The sequence below is a fragment of the Cucurbita pepo genome, chromosome 16 (genome assembly GCF_057944985.1).
Source record: "Cucurbita pepo subsp. pepo isolate OVF chromosome 16, ASM5794498v1, whole genome shotgun sequence".
Taxonomy (NCBI): Eukaryota; Viridiplantae; Streptophyta; class Magnoliopsida; order Cucurbitales; family Cucurbitaceae; genus Cucurbita; species Cucurbita pepo.
This window is the reverse complement of record NC_141813.1, coordinates 7,176,604-7,182,104: the sequence shown is the minus strand read 5'-3', so window position 1 is coordinate 7,182,104 and position 5,501 is coordinate 7,176,604. Positions and strand designations below refer to the sequence as shown.

Below are 5,501 nucleotides of genomic sequence, written 5' to 3'. Positions count from 1 at the left end.
CTTTGTCATACGGATCCATAGCATCCTTCATCATAGAAGAAGGGCTCAGACTTTGTAATGAGTCAAAGATTCAAAACAAGCTCAATTCTTCGATATCAAACAGAAAAGAGCTTGGTAGATTTTGCGATCAATATGGATGCAAGGGAATAGAAGCTCCCTCAACCTCCAGGCGAAAAAAGGTTAAGACGCATCCAAAACCTTATCATTCATACCGGCCTAGAGAAACATATCGGAATAAACCCGTGCAGTCTCAGAAGCCAACATATTCAAGAAGGAAGTATATTCCCACAAAAACCCATAGAGGAAAGAAAAAGCAAACTTGCTTCAAATGTCGTGAAGAAGGACACTATGCTAACAAGTGTCCAATCAGGGGAAAGATCAATGAGTTGGATATAGATCAAGAGCTGAAAAATCAGCTATTGCGACTGACCCTAACCGACTCAGAGCAATCAAGCGAGGGAGAAATCCTTGAACTCCAAGAAGAATCTGATTCATATTCTAGCACTGAATACGAATCAGAACAAGAAGGAAAAAGGACGTGCGAAGGATGCATAAATGTCCTTACCAAAGATCAAGAAATTCTACTCGAAGTAGTAGAAAAGGTTCAAGACCCAGAAATTCAACAGAAGATTGCTCAACGACTTAGGGATGCCATGACAATTTCTAAGCCGACTGAAAAAGAAGAAAGAAATCCCTACAGACTCCAATCTGTTCTCCAAAGATTTGAAAAACCGAGGGAACTCACTACTCAAGATTTACAAAGAGAGATTAATAATCTCAAACAAGAAATACAGGTGCTAAGATCTGAAACCAGGTCAGAATCCTATACGCTTCGTCAAGAAATTCTCAATCTTCAGGAAAGGCTGCCAGCACAAAAGGAAACGGTGCAACCAAACCTGGACGAAGAAGATTTTCAAAGTTCCTTCGTTGGAGCCATCACCACCTCTCAATTTCAAAAATGGTACGCTCTCGTTACCTTAAAAATTTATGATTTCAAAATCACACTAAAGGCTCTCATAGATACTGGAGCCGATCAAAATTGCATTCAAGAAGGCCTAATACCTACAAAGTATTTTGAAAAAACTACTGAGGGCCTTAGAGGTGCTAACAACAACAAACTCAAAATTAATTACAAACTATCAAAAGTTCATGTTTGCAATGATGGAATTTGCTTCGTAAATTCCTTTCTTCTAGTAAAAGATTTAGGACAAGAACTAATCTTAGGTACTCCTTTCATTACTCAATTATATCCTTTTAGAATAACTGAAAAAGGGTTAGAATCAAAAGCCTTAGGAAAGAAGATAAAATTTAACTTTCTTTCCCCCATAAGGATTAGCGAAATAAATAACCTTCAAAGGAATACAATTATTCAATCAATAAATGTATTAAATTACAAAGAAAAACAAATTTCTTTTTTGAAAGAAGAAATTTCATTCAAAAGAATAGAAGAGCAAATTCAAAACAAATCTGTCCAGTTTAAAATCAAAACTTTACAAACTCAATTAGAAAAAGAAGTTTGTTCAAATATCCCAAATGCCTTTTGGAATAGGAAACAGCATATAGTTGATCTTCCTTATATCAAAGCTTTCGAGGAGAAAAATATTCCTACGAAAGCCCGACCTATTCAAATGAATAAAGAATTACTAACATTCTGCAAAGCAGAAATTAATGATCTTTTGCAGAAAGGCCTTATTAGACCATCAAAGAGCCCCTGGTCATGTGCGGCTTTTTACGTCAACAACCAGGCAGAAAAGGAACGTGGAGTCCCGCGACTGGTAATTAACTACAAACCCTTAAATAAGGTTTTGGAATGGATTAGATATCCAATTCCAAATAAATCAGATTTAATGCAAAGAATTTCAAATGCAAAAATATTTTCAAAATTTGACATGAAATCAGGATTTTGGCAAATCCAGATTTCAGAAAAAGACAAGTACAAAACGGCTTTTAATGTCCCTTTTGGACAATACGAATGGAACGTTATGCCATTTGGGCTAAAAAATGCTCCATCCGAATTTCAAAAGATTATGAATGATATTTTCAATCCTTTTCAAGACTTTTCAATTGTTTATATTGACGATGTTCTAATTTTTTCTCAAAACATCGATCAACACTTTAAGCATCTTCAAACATTTTTGACGACAGTCAAAAGAAACGGTTTAGTTGTGTCTAAACCCAAAATTAAACTTTTTCAAACAAAAATCCGTTTTCTGGGATTTGAAATTCATTTGGGTTTAATAAAACCCATTCAAAGGTCCATTGAGTTTGCCTCAAACTTTCCAGATCAAATTACAGATAAGACCCAACTACAAAGATTTTTGGGATGCCTCAATTATGTGTCTGATTTCCTTCAAAATATCAGACCCATCTGCAAGCCACTTTTTGAGAGACTCAAAAAGAATCCAAAGCCCTGGACTGAAGAACATACCAAAACAGTCCAAAAAATCAAATCCCTTGTCAAGTCAATTCCGTGTTTATCGCTGATAAACCCAAGGGCTAGTTTAATAGTGGAGACCGACGCATCCGATATTGGATATGGAGGAATCCTAAAACAGTCTCTTGACAAGAAAGAATCCATTGTCCGTTTCCATTCTGGAATATGGAATTCTACTCAAAAAAATTACTCAACAGTAAAGAAAGAAATACTTTCAATAGTACTTTGTGTACAAAAATTTCAAAGTGATTTGATTAACAAAAGTTTTGTTATCAAAACCGACTCAAGGGCATCTAAATTTGTTTTAGAAAAAGATGTCAAGAATCTTGTGTCTAAACAAATTTTTGCTAGATGGCAAGCCATTTTATCTTGCTTCGACTTTCAGATTTTGCCTATAAAAGGGATCGAAAACCCCTTGGCAGATTACCTCTCAAGAGAGTTCTTACTCTCAAAGAAAAATTCTCCCTAACCCATCTCTCAGCAATGACCGGAAAGAAAGGGATAGAAAAAGGGAAGAAGCCCAATGCTTCTTCAAGCACACCTGCTCCAATGACATCCGATAGCTATGCAATGGATTCTGGCTTCACATTGGTGACCAGATCTAAAGCAAAGCTTTCTCAAAAACAGGCGGAGGTTATCACTCCGACGAGGCCTTCAGCCTCTTCAACACGGCCATCTGCCGTTACTCCATCGAGACCCACTGTCTCTTCCACTTCAAAGGGACCTTCTGTCCCCTCAACTTATTCGGACGCGGTTGTTCCCGTTCGTTTTTCTCCAATTCCGGAAATCAAAACCTATTTTCAAAAATCTGTGTCTATACCAGAAGCTCTGGTAGAACCAGAATACGACGACCCGAAAATCGGCGAAGTCGTTAAAAAAGCCTATCCATCGGGATTCTTTTATATCCCAGAAGATCTTCATAAAACCAGAAGGTTTTATGAATTCATTCTAGTCGACACAAAGTCCGTCGAAATTACTCATATTCCGAGTCGCGATGATCCTTCGAAAATCGCGTATTCAAAATTAAAAATTTTTAAAGTCATGAATCCGACGTATTGGAATCAAGACCCATACACGGAAAAGACATTCTCAAAACCTTTTGTTCCTCATTCTTACTCATACAGAGACTATCAGATGGCATGGTTCAATGTCATTTGGTATCAAAATTACGAGCATTCATGGTTCATTCAATTCTGCCAAAATGCTCATAAAATTCATTACCCATTTTGGTTCATCAAATGGTGGAAAATCTTTGGATCAGCCAAAGATATATTTCCAGTTCCAATCCAAGAATCTTTCCACTATTTTGTTCAAAACATATTCAAAATCCCATTTCCATTGACCATGCGCTTTTGCGTATATTTTCAAATTCCTTGGATATTAACCTGGAATTTTCAAATAAAAGAGAACGAAGACCAAATAAAACAGGTCTTCAAAATTATCAAAATCAAATGGTGGGATAAATATACTTATACCCACGCAGACATCAAAGCGGTAAAGGTCTGGCTATCTGAGAATGGCCACCTTCAGGATTTATCCAAGAAGAAGACCTCTGAATTTCTTAATTCAAAGTCGAGGCTACTCGCCGCATTAGCCCAGACAACTTCGGAAGCTGATTTTCAAAAGCTTCTTCAAGAAGCCACATCAGTCGGTTCAACATCTTCTCCTTCTATTATAGAGGAAGAAGATGAAGACACGATCTATGATCTCAATGATCCATTTTTGGATTCACAACCACCTTTGTAGATATCATCATCTCAATGACTGAATAGTCGTTAAACTAAATTAAAAAAAAAAAAAAAAAAAAAAAAAAAAAAAAAAAAAAAAAAAAAAAAAAAAAAAAAAAAAAGTCCGTGAATGGAATATGTTCCCTGACATATTCCATTCAATCCTTCTTTTGGCACCTTTTTTATTTTGAATTTTTCCTATTATTGTACTCTTTCTTTTCATGTAAATACGTACCTCTATGTAAAAATATGTAAAAATATGTATTGAAAATATGTATTTAAGTATTAATTAAGCTAGGATGATAGAGCTCATATCAATTTTAAGGGCTCAAGTCATTAAGCAAAGAGAATGGTATCAGAGCCACTCAATTTTTGTGAGGGAAGAGGAGTTTCTCGATCTTTAAAATCGATATTGCAGAAACCAGGAGAAGGATAAGCAAAATCAGAAGGATTTGGATTATGAGCGAATAGCCCTTGTGTTCCAGGTGGTAAGACGCGGGAAGCGCAGTAAGTCCGTTGGCAAGCTTGGTGCTTAGATGGTAGAGCGCTCGCTTTGCATGCGAGTTGTACGGGGATTGATAACCCGCATCTCCAAAAGAAAGTATTTAATTTGTTATTATATTTTTTTAGTTTCACAATTATCGATGCCCCGCATTACCAAACCAAACTATTTGTTGTTAATATTTTGATATTTTTTTATTTTCACTATTATTGATGATGGGACATTTAGGGTTTTATGATATAAAAATCATGGGGATGTAGCTCAGATGGTAGAGTGCTCTCTTTGCATGCGAGAGGTACGGGGATTGATACCCTGCATCTACAAAAATAATAAGACTATCCATTATTAAAAATATATTATTTTTTTTCAATTTTTCCTTATTCATGACATGTTGGGTAGCAATATTTCTTCATTTTCACTATTATTGATGACGGAAAATTTAGGGTTTTGTGATGCAATGATTGTGGGGATGTAGCTCAGATGGTAGAGCGCTCGCTTAGCATGCGAGAGGTACAGGGATCGATACCCTGCATCTCCAAAAGAGAGAAAATATTTTTTTAAGTATGAGCTCGCTTGGCATGCGAGAGGTACGGGGATATCTCCAAAAGAGAGAAAATATTTTTTTAAGTATGAGTTAATTTAACATGTTATGTATAAGGGGGGTACGAGAGAGAGAGAGAGAGAGGGAAGATACTTATATAAGGATTATTATAACATTATGGCTATGCCATTTTTATAGATAAAAGAGAGTAATGTCCCACAAGCACATATAGAGAGAGGACTTATTGTAAGTAAAGAAAGCAATCTAGTAGTTATACTGCTACTTATGGAGAGAGAA

At 36.0% G+C, this 5,501-nt stretch overlaps 1 non-coding gene across 1 annotated transcript; it reads left to right on the top strand.

Moving 5' to 3' along the window:
- Positions 1 to 5,128: 5,128 nt before the first annotated feature.
- Positions 5,129 to 5,201, top strand: TRNAA-AGC (transfer RNA alanine (anticodon AGC)). Its single transcript has one exon. It is a non-coding gene; the product is annotated as a tRNA-Ala (tRNA).
- Positions 5,202 to 5,501: the final 300 nt, after the last annotated feature.